Source organism: Engystomops pustulosus, chromosome 5, assembly GCF_040894005.1.
Source record: "Engystomops pustulosus chromosome 5, aEngPut4.maternal, whole genome shotgun sequence".
Classification (NCBI taxonomy): domain Eukaryota; kingdom Metazoa; phylum Chordata; class Amphibia; order Anura; family Leptodactylidae; genus Engystomops; species Engystomops pustulosus.
The window spans coordinates 17,410,025-17,435,697 of NC_092415.1; positions in this window are offsets into that span (position 1 = coordinate 17,410,025).

The window sequence follows — 25,673 nt, forward strand, 5'->3', positions numbered from 1 at the left end:
AAGATTTAACGGGCCAGTACGCCGATAATTGCCGCTGGCTGGCTGCCTGCCAAGATAAATTCCTGCCCCTTCTTGTGTCTCCTGATGGATCTTTGTGCCTGGTGCCTCAGAGAAAGCTGTTCCATGCGTTTTACTGTGTTTCCGAATTCCCATTGTGACTCCGGTTCCGTTATTGACTTTGATCCCGGGCTGCCTTTCCTGACCTACCGTTTCATCCCCAACTTCGATCCTGTGCTGCCTGTACCCGACCACAACTTTGCCTGACAATTTTGTACTACCCATTGGCTGACACCGCGGACAAAGTTGCGCCTGTTGAACGACCTGGTGGTACCACGCCGCAACAAGTCCAACACGCTTTGCGGCGGGCTCTGGTGAAAACCGGGTGCTACTTAGACTCCGGTCCCAGGTGTCGGCTTACGTCATTGTCCGCGGTGGTCTATAGGATCCATTACCACCGATCCTGACAGGTGAAGTTGTGGTAGTATAGTGGTTGTAGGAATAGATGTAGCATATTAAAGTATTAAAGTATTAAAGTAGTAGTATTTGTTGTTGTAGGTGTAGAAGTTGTAGTAGTAGTAGAAGTTATAGTTGTAGGTATAGAAGAAGCCGTAGTTGTGGCAGTATAAGTTGTTTGTATAGAAGAAGTAGTAGTTGTAGAAGTAGTAGTCATTGCAGGTAGAAAAGCAGTAGCACTAGTTGTTGTTGCAGGGATGTAATTAGGAGAGGCAGGGCCCCATAGCAAACATCAAAATGGGGCCCATATTACACTCATATAAGCACACACATTTTTATACCTATAACATACAGTTCTTCGCTCATACACACACATTTACACACTTACAAACATACGTAGAATATTCACATCACATATATACACACATACAGTGCCATATACAGATGTACAGCATATATACACACATACAATATATACACACCATATACACATCACAGATACACACACATTTATACACTTACACACATACGTAGAATATACACACCACATATATACACACATACAGTGCCATAAACAGACGTACTGCATATATACACACATAAGGGGAGATTTATCAAGCTGCCTAAGAGTAAGAATGTGCTTAGTTGCCCATGGCAACCAATTACAGCTCAGATTTCATTTTACCAGTGCTCGTGAATTTTTTAAAGGGGAGCTTGGTAGGTTGTCTAGATTGTGAGCCCCATGGGGACAGGGACCAATTTGGCAACATCCCCCATTCTTTTTTGTCAGGTTGGATGATGGGGCCCCCTCACACTGCAAGCCCCAGAGCAGCCGCTATTGCTACTACCACTGTAGTTATGCGACCGTGTTCTAGGTATAGAAGTAAAAGTAGCAGTTGTAGTAGTTGTTGTTTTATGTAGGTATATAAGTTGTAGTTGTAGTAGTTGTAGTTGTTGTAGGAATAGAAGTAGTAGTAGCAAGAAATTGTAAAAAGTTTTCTTACCAAATATATTCCATATTTTGCACATCCTTAGTTATTTGTACAGTAATGTATAGCAGGCTCACAGCTTTGGTGAATTTTTAGGATTCTGTAGACTAAACACTCAGTAGAACATGTGTGCAAACCTATTAACTAGACCTTTTACTACTGGGACCCCCCCCCCCCCCCCGGCCCCCAGACGTGTTTTACCTCGATTGGCCTTTTATTCATTATCAGTCATGTTACACTCTGATTGTTGTTACTTGATAGCGCTAATAAATATTCGTGTTATTACATGAAACAGACCATAAAATTATGGTTAACATATTCCCTCTGGGGACGGGCAATGGTTATATAGAAGAAGGAGGTTAACGTCTTAATATCTAGATGCCTGGAAGAATTCCTGCAATTGTACCAGACGAGAATATCTTATAGAGTGGGGGGCAATGACTCAGAGCCCCCACTGATAGCCACCAGTGTTCTTAAGTATTATCGAGTATATACTCGAGTATAAGCCGTCCCGAGTATAAGCCGAGACCCCTAATTTTGACACGAAAAACTGGAAAAACCTATTGACTCGAGTATAAGCCTAGCGTCGGAAATGCATTGGTCACAGCCTCCCCAGTATATAGCCAGCCCCCGGGAGTATATAGCTAGGCACCGTGACGTCAGCCGCACGCCGATGCCGGCACACGCATTAGAGCGTCGGCGTGCGGCTGAGGTCACGAAGACTGCAACGGACAGGGACAACGATGTCGGAGCCACGATGGATGCCAGGAGCGTCGGAAGGTGAGTTCACTTTTTCAGGGTTTTTTAGGGTTTTTCAGCACATTTTTGTGCTGAAAAACTTGGCTTATACTCGAGTATATACGGTATTTGGGCTCCTATTATAATGATTGAGCTCCGGGGTAACCTGTGTTCGGTTTCCCCTACAGCGCCCCCCGCAGGAGAAGTAAAGTATTGCACAATTCTCATTGCAGTCAAGAGATTATTAAAGTAAGTGTGAATAAGCGTGGTCCTCCCGGTGGTGGTCGTACATAGGTTCAGCGGGTGGTGGTCTTAAATCGGGGACCTCTCTATTAATATACATTTTTTTAAATAAATTATGCATAAATATGTAATCTAAATTGGAATAATCTGTGATATTGTGGCAATTTTGGCATACAGATCGCACATGTAAATTTTTGTGTGCCTCATTGCTTTGAAATTTGTATCATTAATTTTGCTCTTTAGGGTATTTTTATTTATTTTCAATTGAAACTGTAAACAAATGTAATTTCTAAGAATAAAATAGTTCTAGGGGCCCGTCCTTCATCAACACCTTGAAAATGTCTTTAGCTGACGCTTAGAAACCATTTATTGATTTATAGGGAACCTGTCACCAGGAATGTCATTTTTATTGGGTGACAAGTTCCAATAGCCTGTGCTATGCTGATTGTAAAAATGTCTTTGGCAGCATTCTGAGTACTGACACTACTTTATAAAACTTTATTTCACATTACCTGCCAACAGCGTATGGTAAGTCAGGTGTGGGGAAAGCTGCAGCCTGTGTGTGTCTGTGTCTCGGTCTCCTCTCCTCCACACTCATCCAGCTCCGTCCAGGAGTATTGCAGCTCACCAAGCACTACTCATGGAAAGGTGTGCTGCTGTTTTAAGAAGAAAGCAGCCCTTGTGTAATCCCTACAGCCTCTAATGACTTTGGCATTACAGGAGTTAAAAGTGGGACCCCAAGAGAAGCAAAATTGGGTTTGGGGATGGTGTATGATACAAAATAATAAGCATTACATTCAGTTTACCTTTTATTTAGGAGTCTTTGTTTTCAGGGTCAAGATGCCAATACCAGATTGATAACATGACTGCTGAAGTCTATAACCGGCCTCAGTGATTTACCACTGAAGCCAATGATTTGGCCGCAGAAGGGAATGGCTATAAACATCTCATGACTGCAGCCTAGGAGATTTTTGTAGGTAACACCTGTACATGGGTTGGCGTAAATACCCAATGGGGCTCATTTACTAGGGGTCCGAACGCAGCACTTTCATTGGGTTTCCCGAATATTTCCATTTTGTGCCGAATTGCCCTGGGATTTTGGCGCACGCGATTGGATTCGGAAAAGCGGCGGTATTTAAAAAACAAATTGTATTGCAAGATCAAGCACTCACATGCACCAGGAAGAAGAAGGTGAACTCCGGCGGATCTCTGCGCAGCAGCGACACCTGTTGGATATCGGGCGCACGACCCTAGTGAATCCCGGCAGACCCGAATCCACGTGGACAACATGCCACGGGATCGCGACTGGACCGGGTAAGTAAATGAGCCCCAATATCTGGGTTTCAGGAAATCAATGGACTCACCTGAAGGTAGCGGCTCTCAAACATAGCTCTTCCCAAAGATCCTCCGTTAGGACCTGCTTGATCACAGCCCCATAAATAATTTTATATTTCCAGAAACAGCATGAGAAGAGTAACCTGATGAGGCTCGGCATGCAGACCTACAAACATACACGAATTCTCAAATCTTTAAAAGCTTTTTCCCCTTAGTTTTCCTGTCTGGACAGGTCGGCCTTACATAACTCCTCAACTAATCTATTAGCAGATTACACGTCAGGTCTCTTCGATGTTTCACTGCCCTCCTCACAGAAGCGTTTACCTCGGATGAAATGGCTTTTTAATGGATTTCAGGATTCTTAATAAGCAGAAAATTTACACCCACAATTTATGTCCCCTGAAGGACACGGCCAGCGCTGGAAGCGGAGGGAGGTTTACATGAGTTTTGGTGACTTTCGTAGATATCAGATTCCTTGAAGATCTTCCAAAACGGTGAACAGAGGTCAGAATGGGGTGGGGGGGGGGGGGTCGAGAAATTAGGACAGGCTAAGCTGAGAATGGAAGGATCTGAGCTGGGATTCTCAAGGCGGTTATGGACGTGTAGTCCATGTCATGGTCCTGCAGATCACCTCCAGGTTACTATTCATGTGTCCTACAACAGGGACCGTGAGTAGAAGGGAGTGGGTGGATTATTTCTGTCCTTCAAGATTGCATTTGTTAAAAGGTGACTTAGAGACCACCTAAGAGGGGCCACAGTAGACACATCAGAGGAGTCTGGACCCTAATGTGTGATGAACTCCATGCCTGATATGGAGCTGATATGTGGTCACCATGATGGTGATACCAGCTATCGGTAGGCCATTGCTGCAACCAAGACATGACTGGAGATGAGCAAATCATTTAAAGTATAATCATCCTATGAGATGATTTTTTATATTATGTGGGGGGGGGGGGGTTGTTGTGAACATTTTTCTAATATACTTCATTATGAAACTCATAGCGCAATGCGCCCGTTAGTTGCAATGTTAGGCAAATCCCTATACCAGATTGAAGTCTTTCTTTCCTCTCCTGTTTGTTACACCACTCTGAGTTTTAACCCTTTCTGCTCTCTCCCTGCCTGCAGTATGCTATGAGCAATAATTTTAAAGATCAAGCTGAAAGTGAAGTGGTTAATCCTCCCTTCCCTTAACCAAACACAGGGAGGTTAGATGTGAGCTCATGCAGTCTCCACAGACATACACTGTACAGGATTAAATACACATTTCTATGGGAGGGAGGAGCTTGCTTTTTTTTTTTTATAAACTAAGCAGAATTTGTTAATGAAGTATATTAGAAAAATGTTCGCCACATCCCCTATTCATAGAGTATTAAAAATTATCTCAGTTGACGGTTACACTTTAAAGGGGTTTTCCATGAAACAAGTTAGGCCGATCCACAGGATATCGGGTGGGGGTCAAAGTGATGGGACCCTCACAGATCACAAGAACGGGGTGCAATGGGGTCCGAGTCGAACCCCTCATTGCTTCCCAAGATGACCTGAGGAGACGGTCGTGCATGGTCGGACTGTACCATTCATCTCTATGGAGCTGATGGAGATTGACAACCATGTACAACTGACTGCTCCGGTCATCTCGGGGGGCAATAAAGTGTCCTACAGCAATACATCAGACCCCTGTTCTCGTGATCTGTGGAGGTCCCATCACTGAGAGCCCCACCAATCAGCAAGTTAGGCCCTATCTCGTGGATACGGCTTAACTTGTTTTGTGGGAAACCCTTTTTAAGATCGGGTTTACTGAAGCTTCACCAAATTTATCAAATTGATGTTCCTCCAATTGTTCTGGAAATTGATATAGAACCCTGTGTAGTCCTATATATTATATTATATTCATTTTACACATTTTTTCATAAGGGTTACTTTTAGGGTTAGAATTATGGTTAGCGTTAAAGTTACCTATAATGCTAACCCCTAACACTAAGCTTTACCCTAACACTAACCCTATGGCTTCCCGTACAAAAAAATGGGCTGCAAACAAATGGGCTGCAAACAAAGGATCCATGGTCAATATTTCTGACCTGTGTGTCATTAGTGTGCAATCAGTTTCTGAGCTAAAAAATTTCTGCAAAAAAGAAGTGTGTGTCATTCTTTTTTACAGATCTCATTAGCGTTTTCTAACATCTTGGCATCACTATTTCTCACGTTCCCATAGACTCCTATGGGAAGGCAGGGACTGCAAGAACGGGCCGGAAATAGGATCTGCTCTGAGATTTTCTACAGATTCCACATGGATCCATGAAAAACACTCATGTGCAAGGGATCATTGATATTGTCAATGTGCCATCCGCAAGAGAAAAAAATGAATGGATAGTACTACATGCATGTAGCCTAGCCATACTGAAAAAAATTGTAGAAAATTAACAAACTAAATTAATTGTTAAAAAAAAGTCTTTTAGGGTATCTGCACACGTTGGGGCAGATTTACTTACCCGGTCCGTTCATGATCCAGCGGCGCGTTCTCTGCGGTGGAAACGGGTCCGGCCAGGATTCATTAAGGAGCATCGGAACGCACTCAAATACACCGGCCTATCCTGGATGAAGGTAAGTGTAAGCTCCGCAACACTTTCGGTTTTTTAAATGCGGCGGTTTTTCCGAATCCGTCGGGTTTTCGTTCGGCCACGCCCCCCGATTTCCGTCGCGTGCATGCCAGCGCCGATGCGCCAAAATCCAATCGCGTGCGCCAAAATCCCGGGGCAATACAGGGAAAATCGGCGCAAATCGGAAATATTCGGGTAACACGTCGGGAAAACGCGAATCGGGCCCTTAGTAAATGACCCCCAATGTGTATTAGTGCAGAATTTCCTTACGTATCGGTTTGATAGCAGTTTGTTTTTGATGTTTGTAGAATGGCTACAGGACAATAGCAGACGCCAATCCCACAACCGTTCCGCCATCGTGTGCAGGACTAGAGGGGGTATATACAATTTCCAGGATAATCGGAGCACCGGTTAGTATAAAGCTAATCATAAAAAAGCAATTTGGCTCCTTGGGAATAAAGTTCTAGGGTCTTTTTCCACTCCATGTTTCCAAAAGTTAATTTTGGTTGCCTGGACTGAATCGTCATCTGTTACGTTTAGAATTTATGTTGACTGATGACATTACGTGGGATATGCCCTTTAGTTACTCCGGGTCCGTTAACTCAGGAGAAGCCCCCGTTGCAATGGACCCTTTAATAGTTACATTGTAATAACTTGTAACAACCTAATAATAAGTTTTCTTGCTCTTTAAACTCTCGAATCCCATCTGTTTCCAGTTGTTGTGCCGTCCATTCTCCATGTGCTGGAGGAGCACCAGATCCTAATGAATCCCTTATTGCCTTGGCCACCGTTCTCCCATCTGTCAGAGAGGAGGGAATCCATAAGTTACAAGTCTCCTCCACCAAAACACACACAGAACCACACATGGAAGGCGGGACCCTCTTCATAGTCACATCACACTTTCAGGATGGGGGTAGCACCCGCAACGTGAGATGAATGAATCAGGACATGTTCTCCTCCCTCAATGAGCTGCTGGTGGAGCAGGATGTATTGGGTCTGTGTAGTCCGTCTGTTCCTGGGATTATTTATATGGAAGATTCAGAATTACTGCTGTAGAAGTAGGGGTATTGTTATTGGAGGTGCATACCCAGCCACCACGGGTTGTGAAATGCCCTACTGACACAAAGGGGTATGTTCACACATGAAAGATTTACTCATGAGGGAGCAGAGCAATTCACACCACAACCACTAGTGGCCGCACATAGACTCCTATAGCAGTGGTGGCGAACCTATGGCACGGGTGCCAGAGGCGGCACTCAGAGCCCTTTCTGTTGCCACCCAGGCCATTGCCCCAGCAGACCAGACAAGAATTGAAGAGTCTTCCCGCAGATCCAAGCAACTTAAAAGATTTTTGGTTGGCACCTCGCGATAAATAAGGGAGGTTCTGGGTGTCTTTTTGGGCACTCGGGCGCTAAAAGGTTCGCCATCACTGTCCTATAGGATGTTACTTGGTGGCACAAAATCATGTTGTCCCAAAAAGCTGCTCATCTTGTGAGGAAAAGATATAGAAGAGCTTGATTTTCATGTGCAACAGGTGTGTAAACAGGAGATTTGTAACTAACATCTCATTCAGGTGTTTTGGAAGGGGAATGTAACATAGGAGGAGGACTTTGGGGCAGAATATTCCAAAAAAATCATCACAGAATGCCAAATGCTTGGTTTGGTCCTAAGAAGAGCAGTGTATTGTGTAGGGCAACATGATCACAAAAATTAGTTCACAAGTGCCACTAAGTAATACAAATCTAGGATCACATAGTTAAATAGTTAGTAGGGTTGAAAAAAGACAAAGGTCCATCAACCATGGAAGGAAAGGAATGGGATGTAAGGGAACATAATTCTAGATTATAATGTAAACGTCAATGTTATTTTGACGTAGGAAGAATCTAGACCCTTCTTGAAGCTCTCTGCTGTCCCTGCTGTGCTCTGCTCTTGAGCTCGACTATTCAACAGATTCACAGGTTAGTAGCCATGTCTCCTCTGGTGATAAAACCTCATTTTCACCAGTGTTAAATTTGATGTAATTTAACCTGGAACAACTTCCCACCATATTTTTTGTATGGACCATTTATATATTTATATAAATTACTCATTTCCGCTCTTAGTCGTCCTGAGAACAGGACCCCCAATCATGTGATCAGTGGGGGTCCATTATCATGATCAGTAGGGCTCCCAGCAGTCAGACCTACTGAATAAAACTTGATACAATCCCTTTAAGGACGGGTGGAGCCCACAGACGTCCAGACTGTTGTGGTTATATCAATCCTATGGCACTTAGCACTTACACGCCTTATTGAGTGGACTAGAATGGATGTATTTTGTGGATGGGTGTGGGGTGCAGGTGCGAGAGCTGACATTCCCCTCCTAACATTTGAGTCACATTTAGTTGACATTTCGGAGCACAGAAGCGGGACTATATTTTTGTGCTCCAGTATTAATGCAGCTGCAGTTACATCTGGTCTCTCTAATGAAACCAAAGTCACTGGCAAGAAGAGACGACACATGACGGGAGAACGAAGCGAAACATTACAGACCTGCAGCTGTCTACCGCCACTCATGCACAACACCAGATGCAATCCGACTCTGTGCTCCTCTGTGTAAGGTGTGTAAGGGTTACCTCCCATCATACCACCATGCAGAAATACATTATCAACCGCAATCCCCAATCTATTCTTAAAGGGATTGTCCAGAAGCATTAAGGACCAGATAGATAGATAGGAGATAGATAGATAGATAGATAGATATGAGATAGATAGATAGATAGATAGATAGATAGATAGATAGATAGATAGATAGGAGATAGATAGATAGATAGATAGATATGAGATAGATAGATAGATAGATAGATAGATAGATAGATAGATATGAGATAGATAGATATGAGATAGATAGATAGATAGATATGAGATAGATAGATAGATAGATAGATATGAGATAGATAGATAGATATGAGATAGATATGAGATAGATAGATAGATAGATATGAGATAGATAGATAGATATGAGATAGATAGATAGATAGATAGATAGATAGATAGATAGATATGAGATAGATAGATAGATAGATAGATAGATAGATATGAGATAGATATGAGATAGATAGATAGATAGATAGGAGATGGATAGATAGATATGAGATAGATAGATAGATAGATAGATAGATAGATAGATAGATAGATAGATAGATACTTCAGGAGAATGAAAACAGCACACCGGTGTGGTTAAATAATGGTGGGTGCCGGCTCAATAGGATCGGGACGCAGATCCCTTGATGATATAATGAAGGAAAGTAGGCAGCACTCCAGATGTGACGTGAAAACAAGTGGTTTCTTTTATTCCATGTTTTTTTAGGGTACAGCTGTACTTTGCTGTACCCTGAAAAACATGGAATAATAGAAACCACTTGTTTTCACGTCACATCTGGAGTGCTGCCTACTTTCCTTCATTAGATAGATAGATAGATATGAGATAGATAGATAGATAGATAGATAGATAGATAGATAGATATGAGATAGATAGATATGAGATAGATAGATAGATAGATATGAGATAGATAGATAGATAGATAGATATGAGATAGATAGATATGAGATAGATAGATAGATAGATAGATATGAGATAGATAGATAGATAGATAGATAGATAGATATGAGATAGATAGGAGATAGATAGATATGAGATAGATAGATAGATAGATAGATATGAGATAGATAGATAGATAGATAGATAGATAGATAGATAGATAGATAGATAGATATGAGATAGATAGATAGATAGATAGATAGATATGAGATAGATAGATAGATAGATAGATAGATAGATAGATAGATATGAGATAGATAGATATGAGATAGATAGATAGATAGATATGAGATAGATAGATAGATAGATAGATATGAGATAGATAGATATGAGATAGATAGATAGATAGATAGATAGATATGAGATAGATAGATAGATAGATAGATAGATAGATAGATAGATAGATAGATAGATAGATAGATATGAGATAGATAGGAGATAGATAGATATGAGATAGATAGATAGATAGATAGATATGAGATAGATAGATAGATAGATAGATAGATAGATAGATAGATATGAGATAGATAGATAGATAGATAGATATGAGATAGATAGATAGATAGATAGATATGAGATAGATAGATAGATAGATAGATAGATAGATAGATAGATATGAGATAGATAGATAGATAGATAGGAGATAGATAGATAGATAGATAGATAGATAGATATGAGATAGATAGATAGGAGATAGATAGATAGATAGATAGTTATTCTATATTATAATGTAAACTTAAATGTTATTTTGATGTAGGAAGCATCTAGACCCTTCTTGAAGCTCTCTGCTTTCCCTGCTGTGCTGTGCTCCTGAGCTCGGCTGTTTCACAAATTTACAGTTCTTACAGTTTAGTAGCCATTTTTTCTCTCGTGATAAAACCTTGGGCCACATTTATCACTTGTTTTTTCTGTTGTTTTTACGCCTTTTCGTTTAGGCGCACCGTTTTTGCGCCATTTTTGGGATTAAACGTCAAATTAGCCGCGCAGCTAAAATAACTACCTTTCCCTCATCTATCGTTCAATTCCAGATGTTTTGCTGCGCCTAATGATATTCATCACGTGCGACTTTTGCATTTGGGCGCAAAAACACTCCAGCCCGAAGGTGGCGTTATCTGAGAAGAAAGCACTGAGCCCCTTTGCAGAAGAGCTCATTTCTAGCAGCAGAGCTCAGCCAGACACTGGAACATATAATAGATACATTAGATACACTGCAGACACTGGAACATATAATAGATACATTAGATACACTGCAGACACTGGAACATATAATAGATACATTACATACACTGCAGACACTGGAACATATAATAGATACATTAGATACATTACAGACACTGGAACATATAATAGATACATTAGATACATTACAGACACTGGAACATATAATAGATACATTAGATACACTACAGACACTAGAACATATAATAGATACATTACATACACTGCAGACACTAGAACATATAATAGATACATTAGATACATTACAGACACTGGAACATATAATAGATACATTAGATACATTACAGACACTGGAACATATAATAGATACATTACATACACTGCAGACACTGGAACATATAATAGATACATTAGATACATTACAGACACTAGAACATATAATAGATACATTAGATACATTACAGACACTGGAACATATAATAGATACATTAGATACATTACAGACACTGGAACATATAATAGATACATTAGATACATTACAGACACTGGAACATATAATAGATACATTACATACACTGCAGACACTAGAACATATAATAGATACATTAGATACACTGCAGACACTGGAACATATAATAGATACATTACATACACTGCAGACACTAGAACATATAATAGATACATTAGATACATTACAGACACTGGAACATATAATAGATACATTAGATACATTACAGACACTGGAACATATAATAGATACATTAGATACATTACAGACACTGGAACATATAATAGATACATTAGATACACTGCAGACACTGGAACATATAATAGATACATTACATACACTGCAGACACTGGAACATATAATAGATACATGAGATACACTACAGACACTGGAACATATAATAGATACATTAGATACATTACAGACACTGGAACATATAATAGATACATTACATACACTGCAGACACTGGAACATATAATAGATACATTAGATACATTACAGACACTAGTACATATAATAGATACATTAGATACACTACAGACACTGGAACATATAATAGATACATTAGATACACTGCAGACACTGGAACATATAATAGATACATTAGATACACTGCAGACACTGGAACATATAATAGATACATTACATACACTGCAGACACTGGAACATATAATAGATACATTAGATACATTACAGACACTAGAACATATAATAGATACATTAGATACATTACAGACACTGGAACATATAATAGATACATTAGATACATTACAGACACTGGAACATATAATAGATACATTAGATACATTACAGACACTGGAACATATAATAGATACATTACATACACTGCAGACACTAGAACATATAATAGATACATTAGATACACTGCAGACACTGGAACATATAATAGATACATTACATACACTGCAGACACTAGAACATATAATAGATACATTAGATACATTACAGACACTGGAACATATAATAGATACATTAGATACATTACAGACACTGGAACATATAATAGATACATTAGATACACTGCAGACACTGGAACATATAATAGATACATTACATACACTGCAGACACTGGAACATATAATAGATACATGAGATACACTACAGACACTGGAACATATAATAGATACATTAGATACACTGCAGACACTGGAACATATAATAGATACATTACATACACTGCAGACACTAGTACAGATAATACAGACATTAGATACATTACAGACAGGAGCTGCAGACTCTATTTACAGTTCATCACCTTCTATTTACAAAATATTCTGCAAAACCCTGAGCTCAAAGCAAGAGAGAAGAGAAGTTTGCACAAGTTTGCAGAAGTTTGCAGATACTACATACAAGTGTCCCCCATGTAATTCTGCACAGTGTCTGAGGGGGATACTGTGCAGAATTACAGGGGAGCAGCAGGAGACCAGCACTGGGGGATCCCCTCCAGGAGAAGCCACTGCTGAGGAGGTCACTGGGTGCAGGGTGTCACACACCTGGGTGCTGCTGTGAGTGTTATCTTCATTCTGGGCTGTGGGAGAAGCAGAGAGGAGCTTGTAGCAGGATCACATGTAAGTGCCCGAATCTAACATTGCGCCTATGCGCCTAAACTGTGAAGTGATTAATAAGAGGCAGAAAATATACTTATCACAGTTGGTTGTAGCTTGTGATAATTCTGGCAAAACAGTGCGCCCGAATTTAGGCGCAACTACTACACTTAGGCGCACAGAAGTGATAAATGTGGCCCCTTGTTTTTACCAGACGCAGACAGCGACGCAATTTAACCTGGAACAACTTTCCACCATATTTTTTCTATGGACCATTCATATATTTATAGAAATTAATCATGTCCCCTCTTAGTAGTCTCTTTTTGAGACTAAATAAATCTATTTCTTTTCATCTTTCCTCATAACTGAGACCCTCCGCATCCCCTATCACTCTTGTAGCTATTCCTTGTATTGTTTCCAGGTTAGTCCGATGTTTTCTTTTGGTTGTATTTTATTGTTGTTTTTGTGTGTTTTTGTCATTTTTTCAGTCTTTCCCAACCACAGGAGTTCGCCATGTAGAATTTTCCTGGTTTGCGCATAATTTGTCTTTGTATTTCTCCTCCTTCCAGATCATATTGCTGTATTCAACATAGATTTTTTACTAAAAGGGCACAAATAATTGAGAAAAAACACTCCAGTCCCTGCCAATGCAAAATTTGCATCAAAAAGGTCTTAAAGGGAACCTACCACCCCGATTCTACCTATAAAGGTAGAAGGGGTGGTAGGTGGATGGATGGGACGTGAGGATAGCCCTTTTTTGGGCTAATCCTCACGTCCCGGATGTCTTTTACAAAACTTTATTACATGTATATGCTAATTTTTTTATGCGGCTACTCCACGCCCCAGTAGCTGCGTTACTCCACCTACCAGGGAATCTTCGGCGCGCAGCTCCTGGTAGCTGTGCGCTCTCGTCCGTGTCCCCCGACTACTGCGCATGCGCAGTAGTTCCGGCAGGGCCAAATTAAGGTTGGTGGGGGCCCCTGGGCGCAAAATCTGGTGGAGGCCCCCACTGAGTGTACCTTACATACACGTCCTCCTGCTTCCTTTCCACTATCCCAGCAGTAACACAGATACATACAGCCGCCTCATCACCAGTAACACAGCTACATACAGCCGCCTCATCCCTAGTAACACAGCTACATACAGCCGCCTTACCCCCAGTAACACTGCTACATACATCCGCCTCATCCCCAGTAACACAGCTACATACAGCCGCCTCATCCCTAGTAACACAGCTACATACAGTCGCCTTACCCCCAGTAACACTGCTACATACATCCGCCTCATCCCCAGTAACACAGCTACATATAGCCGCCTCATCCCCAGTAACACAGCTGCATACAGTCGCCTTATCCCCAGTAACAGCTACATACAGCCGCCTCATCCCCAGTAACACAGCTACATACAGCCGCCTCATCCCCAGTAACACAGCTACATACAGCCACCTCGCCCCCAGTAACACAGCTACATACAGCCACCTCGCCCCCAGTAACACAGCTACATACAGCCGCCTCATCCTCAGTAACACAGCTACATACAGCTGCCTCAGCCCCAGTAACACAGCTACCTACAGCCGCCTCATCCCCAGTAACACAGCTACATACAGCCGCCTCATCCCCAGTAACACAGCTACATACAGCCGCCTCATCCCCAGTAACACAGCTACATACAGCCGCCTCATCCCCAGTAACACAGCTACACACAGCCGCCTCATCCCCAGTAACACAGCTACATACAGCCGCCTCATCCCCCGTAACACAGCTACACACAGCCGCCTCACCCCCAGTAACACAGCTACATACAGCCGCCTCATCCCCAGTAACACAGCTACATACAGCCGCCTCGCCCCCAGTAACACAGCTACATACAGCTGCCTCATCCCCAGTAACACAGCTACATACAGCCGCCTGGCCCCCAGTAACACAGCTACTTACAGCCGCCTGGCCCCCAGTAACACAGCTACATACAGCCGCCTCGCCCCCAGTAACACAGCTACATACAGCCGCCTCGCCCCCTGTAACACAGCTACATACAGCCGCCTCGCCCCCAGTAACACAGCTACATACAGCCGCCTCCCCCCCAGTAACACCGCTACATACAGCCGCCTCATCCCCAGTAACACAGCTACATACAGCCGCCTCATCCCCAGTAATACAGCTACATACAGCCGCCTCATCCCTAGTAACACAGCTACATACAGCCCCAGTCACTCATCTTTACATCCTTCACACGTACCAGATATACAGTCCCATTTAACAAACATCTCAGCCTGCATCAGACAAGCAGCCACACCAGCCATGCAGGCCAATGTAACATACACCTCAGCCCGCAAGCAGTGGTGTAACTAGGAGAGATTGGGCCCCATGGCAGATTTCTGCATGGGGCCCTCCTTCCTCTTAAAAAAATATATACATATGTCGGCTGCATTCACATAAACGTATGGTGGCGTTATTGAGAGGAGGAGAGGTGATTGCGGCTCACCCCTCCCCTCTCCATAGAGAATAGAGCCGCATGGTCGTTCTTACAACCATAGATAGTTCAGGCTCTATCTCTTTTGCGACCACAGCACGAAACAGTGAGCACTGGTTGTGCTCACCGTACTGAGCCCATGCACTATAGAGATGCCTATGAGGGAAGTATATCCGGTACCAAATTTGCGGCCAGATATACGCCCCCCATACTTTCTTGTGAATGTACCCTGATACAATTACACACATTTATAAACTGATACTTACACACCTTTATATACCGTGTATACTCGAGTATAAACCGACCCGAGTATAAGCCGAGACCCCTAATTCAAAAACTGGGAAAACCTATTGACTCGAGTATAAGCCGAGGGTGGAAAATGCATTAATCACAGACACCCCCCAGTAGTATACAGCCTTCCCCCAGTAGTATACAGCCTTCCCCCAGTAGTATACAGCCTGCCCCCAGTAGTATACAGCCTTCCCCCAGTAGTATACAGCCTGCCCCCAGTAGTATACAGCAGCCCCCAGTAGTATACAGCCTGCCCCCAGTAGTATACAGCAGCCCCCAGTAGTATACAGCACAGCCCCCAGTAGTATACAGCACAGCCCCCAGTAGTATACAGCCTGCCCCCAGTAGTATACAGCACTGCCCCCAGTAGTATACAGCACTGCCCCCAGTAGTATACAGCACTGCCCCCAGTAGTATACAGCCTTCCCCCAGTAGTATACAGCACTGCCCCCAGTAGTATACAGCACTGCCCCCAGTAGTATACAGCCTTCCCCCAGTAGTATACAGCCTGCCCCCAGTAGTATACAGCCTTCCCCCAGTAGTATACAGCCTGCCCCCAGTAGTATACAGCCTGCCCCCAGTAGTATACAGCCTTCCCCCAGTAGTATACAGCCTGCCCCCAGTAGTATACAGCCTGCCCCCAGTAGTATACAGCCTGCCCCCAGTAGTATACAGCCTTCCCCCGGTAGTATACAGCCTGCCCCCGGTAGTATACAGCAGCCCCCAGTAGTATACAGCAGCCCCCAGTAGTATACAGCAGCCCCCAGTAGTATACAGCACAGCCCCCAGTAGTATACAGCACTGCCCCCAGTAGTATACAGCCAGTCCCCAGTAGTATACAGCACAGCCCCCAGTAGTATACAGCCTGCCCCCAGTAGTATACAGCCTGCCCCCAGTAGTGTACAGCACTACCCAGCCTGCCCCCAGTAGTATACAGCACAGCCCCCAGTAGTATACAGCACTGCCCCCAGTAGTATACAGCACAGCCCCCAGTAGTATACAGCACCGCCCCCAGTAGTATACAGCACCGCCCCCAGTAGTATACAGCACAGCCCCCAGTAGTATACAGCACAGCCCCCAGTAGTATACAGCACAGCCCCCAGTAGTATGACGCGAAGTTAGTGAAGTTAGTGAAGACAGAAGACGGCCACGGGAGCCAGAAGAGGACCGGCGCGGACATCGGGGGAGCGGCGCTGCAGGTCGGGGCCACCGGAGGGTGAGTATATAAGTTTATTATTTTTTAAAGATTTTTTATGACTGTATGACTCGTGTATAAGCCGAGGGGACGTTTTTCAGCACATTTTTTGTGCTGAAAAACTCGGCTTATACACGAGTATATACGGTACTTATATACACACAAATAAAGTTCTACACACGTATACTTGCACCCATATATACACACACATTCAGTATACAGAGCATATACATACATACCATATACACAGCATATACAAAAACCACATCATTCATATATAAATGTGCACACATATATGCTTATGTAAATATATGCGTATATAAATATAGTATACGCATCTATACACACAGTATATACACATCTATACACACAGTATATACACATCTATACACACAGTATATACACATCTATACACACAGTATATACACATCTATACACACAGTATATACACATCTATACACACAGTATATACACATCTATACACACAGTATATACGCATCTATACACACAGTATATACGCATCTATACACACAGTATATACACATATATACACACAGTATATACACATCTATACACACAGTATATACACATCTATACACACAGTATATACACATCTATACACACAGTATATACACATCTATACACACAGTATATACACATCTATACACACAGTATATACACATCTATACACACAGTATATACGCATCTATACACACAGTATATACGCATCTATACACACAGTATATACACATAAATACACACAGTATATACGCATCTATACACACAGTATATACGCATCTATACACACAGTATATACACATAAATACACACAGTATATACGCATCTATACACACGTATATACACATCTATACACACAGTATATACACATCTATACACACAGTATATACACATCTATACACACAGTATATACGCATCTATACACACAGTATATACGCATCTATACACACAGTATATACACATAAATACACACAGTATATACGCATCTATACACACAGTATATACGCATCTATACACACAGTATATACACATAAATACACACAGTATATACGCATCTATACACACAGTATATACGCATCTATACACACAGTATATACACATAAATACACACAGTATATACGCATCTATACACACAGTATATACGCATCTATACACACAGTATATACACATAAATACACACAGTATATACACATCTATACACACAGTATATACGCATCTATACACACAGTATATACACATAAATACACACAGTATATACGCATCTATACACACAGTATATACGCATCTATACACACAGTATATACACATAAATACACACAGTATATACGCATCTATACACACAGTATATACGCATCTATACACACAGTATATACACATATATACACACAGTATATACACATAAATACACACAGTATATACGCATCTATACACACAGTATATACGCATCTATACACACAGTATATACACATATATACACACAGTATATACGCATCTATACACACAGTATATACGCATCTATACACACAGTATATACACATCTATACACACAGTATATACGCATCTATACACACAGTATATACACATAAATACACACAGTATATACACATCTATACACACAGTATATACGCATCTATATAAATGTGCACACATATATGCTTATGTAAATATATGCGTATATAAATATAGTATACGCATCTATACACACAGTATATACACATCTATACACACAGTATATACACATCTATACACACAGTATATACACATCTATACACACAGTATATACACATCTATACACACAGTATATACACATCTATACACACAGTATATACACATCTATACACACAGTATATACGCATCTATACACACAGTATATACGCATCTATACACACAGTATATACACATAAATACACACAGTATATACGCATCTATACACACAGTATATACGCATCTATACACACAGTATATACACATAAATACACACAGTATATACGCATCTATACACACGTATATACACATCTATACACACAGTATATACACATCTATACACACAGTATATACACATCTATACACACAGTATATACGCATCTATACACACAGTATATACGCATCTATACACACAGTATATACACATAAATACACACAGTATATACGCATCTATACACACAGTATATACGCATCTATACACACAGTATATACACATAAATACACACAGTATATACGCATCTATACACACAGTATATACGCATCTATACACACAGTATATACACATATATACACACAGTATATACACATAAATACACACAGTATATACGCATCTATACACACAGTATATACGCATCTATACACACAGTATATACACATATATACACACAGTATATACGCATCTATACACACAGTATATACGCATCTATACACACAGTATATACACATCTATACACACAGTGTATACACATCTATACACACAGTATATACACATCTATACACACAGTATATACACATCTATACACACAGTACACATATATACACACAGTATATACACATCTATACACACAGTATATACACATATATACACACAGTACACATCTATACACACAGTATATACACATCTATACACACAGTGTATACACATCTATACACACAGTATATACACATCTATACACACAGTGTATACACATCTATACACACAGTATATACACATCTATACACACAGTATATACACATCTATACACACAGTATATACACATCTATACACACAGTATATACACATCTATACACACAGTATATACACATCTATACACACAGTATATACACATCTATACACACAGTATATACACATCTATACACACAGTATATACGCATCTATACACACAGTATATACGCATCTATACACACAGTATATACACATAAATACACACAGTATATACGCATCTATACACACAGTATATACGCATCTATACACACAGTATATACACATAAATACACACAGTATATACGCATCTATACACACGTATATACACATCTATACACACAGTATATACACATCTATACACACAGTATATACACATCTATACACACAGTATATACGCATCTATACACACAGTATATACGCATCTATACACACAGTATATACACATAAATACACACAGTATATACGCATCTATACACACAGTATATACGCATCTATACACACAGTATATACACATAAATACACACAGTATATACGCATCTATACACACAGTATATACGCATCTATACACACAGTATATACACATATATACACACAGTATATACACATAAATACACACAGTATATACGCATCTATACACACAGTATATACGCATCTATACACACAGTATATACACATATATACACACAGTATATACGCATCTATACACACAGTATATACGCATCTATACACACAGTATATACACATCTATACACACAGTGTATACACATCTATACACACAGTATATACACATCTATACACACAGTATATACACATCTATACACACAGTACACATATATACACACAGTATATACACATCTATACACACAGTATATACACATATATACACACAGTACACATCTATACACACAGTATATACACATCTATACACACAGTGTATACACATCTATACACACAGTATATACACATCTATACACACAGTGTATACACATCTATACACACAGTATATACACATCTATACACACAGTATATACACATCTATACACACAGTATATACACATATATACACACAGTACACATCTATACACACAGTATATACACATCTATACACACAGTATATACACATCTATACACACAGTATATACACATCTATACACACAGTATATACACATATACACACAGTATATATACATATATACACACAGTATATACACATATATACACACATATACACACAGTATATACACATATATAAACACAGTATATATATACATATATACACACAGTATATATACATATACACTGTATATACATAAATATACACAGACAATTACATATGTATATACTTACCCCCGGTGACCGGCCATGGCATCAGGGTGTCATTCGGGTGGGTGCTTGTTCGGGCGGGCGGGGGATGGGAGGTAGGTCGGTTGCTTATTCGGCCGGGGGGGCGGGGGGCAGAGGGTTCCTTGCTCGGTCGAGCGCGGGGGGGAGGGGACGGGTCGAGCGGGGGGAGGGGACGGGTCGAGCGCGGGGGGGGGGGGTGTCGAGCGCGGGGGGGGGATTTGTCGAGCGCGGGGGGTGGGCGGAGTCACATGTGCCGTGCAGGGCGTGCGGCTCCGCCAAGCGGGGATGGGCGGGGAGGCGGCCATGCAGGGGGATGGGGAAGCAGTTGTGGAGGCGGAGTCACCTGTGCCGTGCGGGCGGTGATGTGCGGTGATGTGGGGATGAGGCGGATGTATGTAGCAGTGTTACTGGGGGTAAGGCGACTGTATGTAGCTGTGTTACTAGGGATGAGGCGGCTGTATGTAGCTGTGTTACTGGGGGTGATGCGGCTGTATGTAGCTGTGTTACTGGGGGCGAGGCGGTTGTATGTAGCTGTGTTACTGGGGGTGAGGCGCCTGTATGTAGCTGTGTTACTGGGGATGAGGCGGATGTATGTAGCAGTGTTACTGGGGGTAAGGCGGCTGTATGTAGCTGTGTTACTAGGGATGAGGCGGCTGTATGTAGCTGTGTTACTGGTGATGAGGCGGCTGTATGTATCTGTGTTACTGCTGGGATAGTGGAAAGGAAGCAGGAGGACGTGTATGTAAGGTACACTCAGTGGGGGCCTCCACCAGATTTTGCGCCCAGGGGCCCCCACCAACCTTAATTTGGCCCTGCCGGAACTACTGCGCATGCGCAGTAGTCGGGGGACACGGACGAGAGCGCACAGCTACCAGGAGCTGCGCGCCGAAGATTCCCTGGTAGGTGGAGTAACGCAGCTACTGGGGCGTGGAGTAGCCGCATAAAAAAATTTGCATATACATGTAATAAAGTTTTGTAAAAGACACCCGGGACGTGAGGATTAGCCCAAAAAAGGGCTATCCTCACGTCCCATCCATCCACCTACCACCCGATCTACCTTTATAGGTAGAATCGTGGTGGTAGGTTCCCTTTAAAAAACCTGCATTTGACAATAAGGAGCACAAAAAAAAGACTCCCTAGAGGCACAAAAGGCAGGGAATAAAAACGTAAATGGCCCAGATAGATCGAAAGATTTCATAATCTTTCATCACCGAAAGTTGCACTCAACCCCTTTGGCCACAGAAGATGTTCTCACGCTGACTTGGTGTTCTCCTTACAAAAAAAGATACTCAGCTTTATACTGGGAATGTGGAAAAAAACACACCTTAGAGCAAATCACAAACCACTGTCAGGATATCACTCATTTTCTTCAAAGAAACCCAAGAAGTGAAAATCATCATCCACCATCCCCATTCTTCATCCCTCGGCATAAAATAATTGGCCATAGAACAGCAGCCATTGTGGTGGCCGGAAATCAAAACTGTTTTCTTAATTCCCACAAAGCCGAAAACTTCTTTTCATGTTGTTTCAGCAGGAAGGGAAATGAAGCAGCACTAATGCGGTGGCTTTTGTTCTACTTCTACGTAGACCTTGTAGTCTTCAGCGACGTCTGGCAGAAGCCTTCACCTCAGCTCCGCACCACAGACTAATATCCTCCTCTTTCATTTCCCATCTTCCTCCGTATATAGAGACGACCCGGTCTAGTTCTGGGAATACTCTATGTTTATGCCAGATGGTAATTGTATAGTCATCTCATGATTTTTTGGATATTTTTGTGAAGACCTGTCATGGATCTGGGGGCAATTAAAACCAATGACTAGGAAACTGTGAGAGTCTAACTCTGTGGGGTAGATTTACTTACCCGGTCCAGTCACGATCCAGCGGCGCGTTCTCCAACGGTCGTGCGCCCGATGTCCACCAGGTGTCGCTGCTGCACTGAAGTCCGCCGTAACTCACCTTCTTCGTTTCGGTGCATGTGAGTGCTATTTTTGCAACACAATTTTTTTAAAAATTCTGCGGTTTTTCCGAATCCGTCTGGTTTTCCAACGGCCCGCCCCCCCCCCCCCCCAAGTTCTGTTGCGGGAAAACTGGCACCGATGCGCCACAATCTGATCGCAAATTTTCTAAATTGTCCTAAGACAGAAAAAGAGCCTTATTGGTCAGGCCTAAAACTTAACTTTTATTGAATTATTAAATAATCACACTCAACTGTTTTAAAATTTCACATGTTGGGCTGCTATTTTTCGTATGTAAGTATCACAGGCTGAGTAGCTACTCAATCGTATTGTCTGGAATAGTGGATCTCTGCAGCGACCCTACTTATTAACAGCCACAACTATGATTCTCTAAAAACCAAACACGAGTTCCCCTCTGGAACTTATTTTCCATAGCAAAAGTATAGTGAGGAAGAAGAAGAGTGACATTGAGGAGCAATTCACAAAAATAAAACTAAATCCTAGGCTGGAGATATGGGTAGAGATGAGCAAGTTGGTAGAAACATGGGTTTGAAAGGCTCAGGACATTTTAAAGGGGACCTGGATTCTAACACCGAAAAATGTCTCTAAAATGGGGGTAGCAAGGGCCAGAGGGCTAAAAAATGGTGGGAATAATAGGGCAGTTACCATGTCCACAATGGGATGGGGAAAGTACTTAAAATAAGTATAAGCCGAGGCCGCTAACTTTACCACAAAAACCTGGGAAAACCTATTGACTCAAGTATAAGCCGAGGGTGGGAAATGCATTGGTCACAGCCTCCCCAGTATATAGCCTGCCAGACCCTGCCCCATAGTATATAGCCAGCCCATATCCCCCAGTTTATAGCCAGCCCCCTGCCACAGTATATAGCCAGCCCCCTGCCCCAGTATATAGCCAGCCCCCTGCCCCAGTATATAGCCTGCCAGACCCTGCCCCATAGTATATAGCCAGCACCTGCCCCCCAGTATATAACCTGCCACCCATATCCCCTATTATATAGCCTGCCAGACCCTGTCCCATAGTATATAGCCAGCACCTGCTCCCCAGTATATATCCTGCCACCCATATCCCCCAGTATATAGCCATCCCCCTCCACAGTATATAGCAAGCCCCCTGCCCCAGCATATAGCCAGCAGTGTGGGAAGCTGGAAAGGTGAGTATTGATATATGTTTTTTACTCGAGTATAAGCCAAGTTAGGGTTTTCAGCACATTTTCTTGTGCTGAAAAACTAGGCTTATACTCGAGTATAAATGGTACATTAAAAAAAATAATACCATAGAGAATACCCCTTAAGGACATAGCCCTTTTTGGTTTTTGTGTTTCCATTTTTTACTCCCGACATCCATAACTTTTTTATATTTCCGTGTACAGAGCTTCATAAGGACTTGTTTTTTGCATAACAAAATATACTTGCTAGTGATGGTATTTAACCCCTTAAACCACCATGACTTGGGGGACATCATGGTGAGCTTCTGTTTGGGCCACCATGACCTTCCCCAACGTCATGTGGATCGCACAGGCTCAGAGCCGTGAAGGAGGCCAGCTGTATGTGACCTGGCTGTTTAACCCTTTGGCACCACAGTCAAACATGACCGCAGCACCTAAAGGGGCAACCTACCTCTCTGCCCGCCGAACTGCCACCCCCCACTGATGTATGGGGGATGCCAATCATCTCCACGGCAGCCCTTGGGTCTGATGAAGGACCCAAGAGCAGCCTTACACGATTACCTGCTGGGTTGGACCCAGCAGTGCAGTGCAGTTGTCAGCCTATGCATTTGCTGATTGTTCTAATACACTGCCATAAATCAGTACATCCTACATCAGTATGGTTGTGTATTAAAAATTGTGATTTTTGCACATCCAACCAAACAAAATAACAACCATAAAAAGTGATCAAAAAGTCACATTTACCCCTGTGTGATACCAATAAAAAGTACCTTATATACTCGAGTATAAGCCTAGTTTTTCAACACAAAATTTGTGCTCAAAAACCCTAATTCGGCTTATACTCGAGTCAACTAAAAAATAAAGTCAAAACTCACCTTTCTGACGTCACCCATAGGTCCTCTTCTGTCTGAGACAGTCTGAGACAGAAGAGGACCTATGGGGGACGTCGGAAAAATGAGTACAGTGTTATTTTTTTTCCTACTACAGGGGCTGGGCAGGCTGTATGCTACAGGGGCTGGCAGACTATATACTGGGAGGCTGTAACCAATGCATTTCCCACCCTCGGCTTATACTCGAATCAATAGGTTTTCCCAGTTTTTTGTGTTGAAATTAGGGGTTTCGGCTTATACTCAGGTCGGCTTATACTCGAGTATATACGGTACAACTCGCCCTGCAAAAAATAAGCCCTAAAACAGATCAATCAACAAAATATTAAAAATATTACGTCACAATGCAAAATCAAGGGATTTTTCTAATGAGTTTTTATTGTGTAGAACAAGTCAGGCATAAAAAGCGATATAAATGGGATATGGGACACCGTAACCGTACTGAGCCATAGAA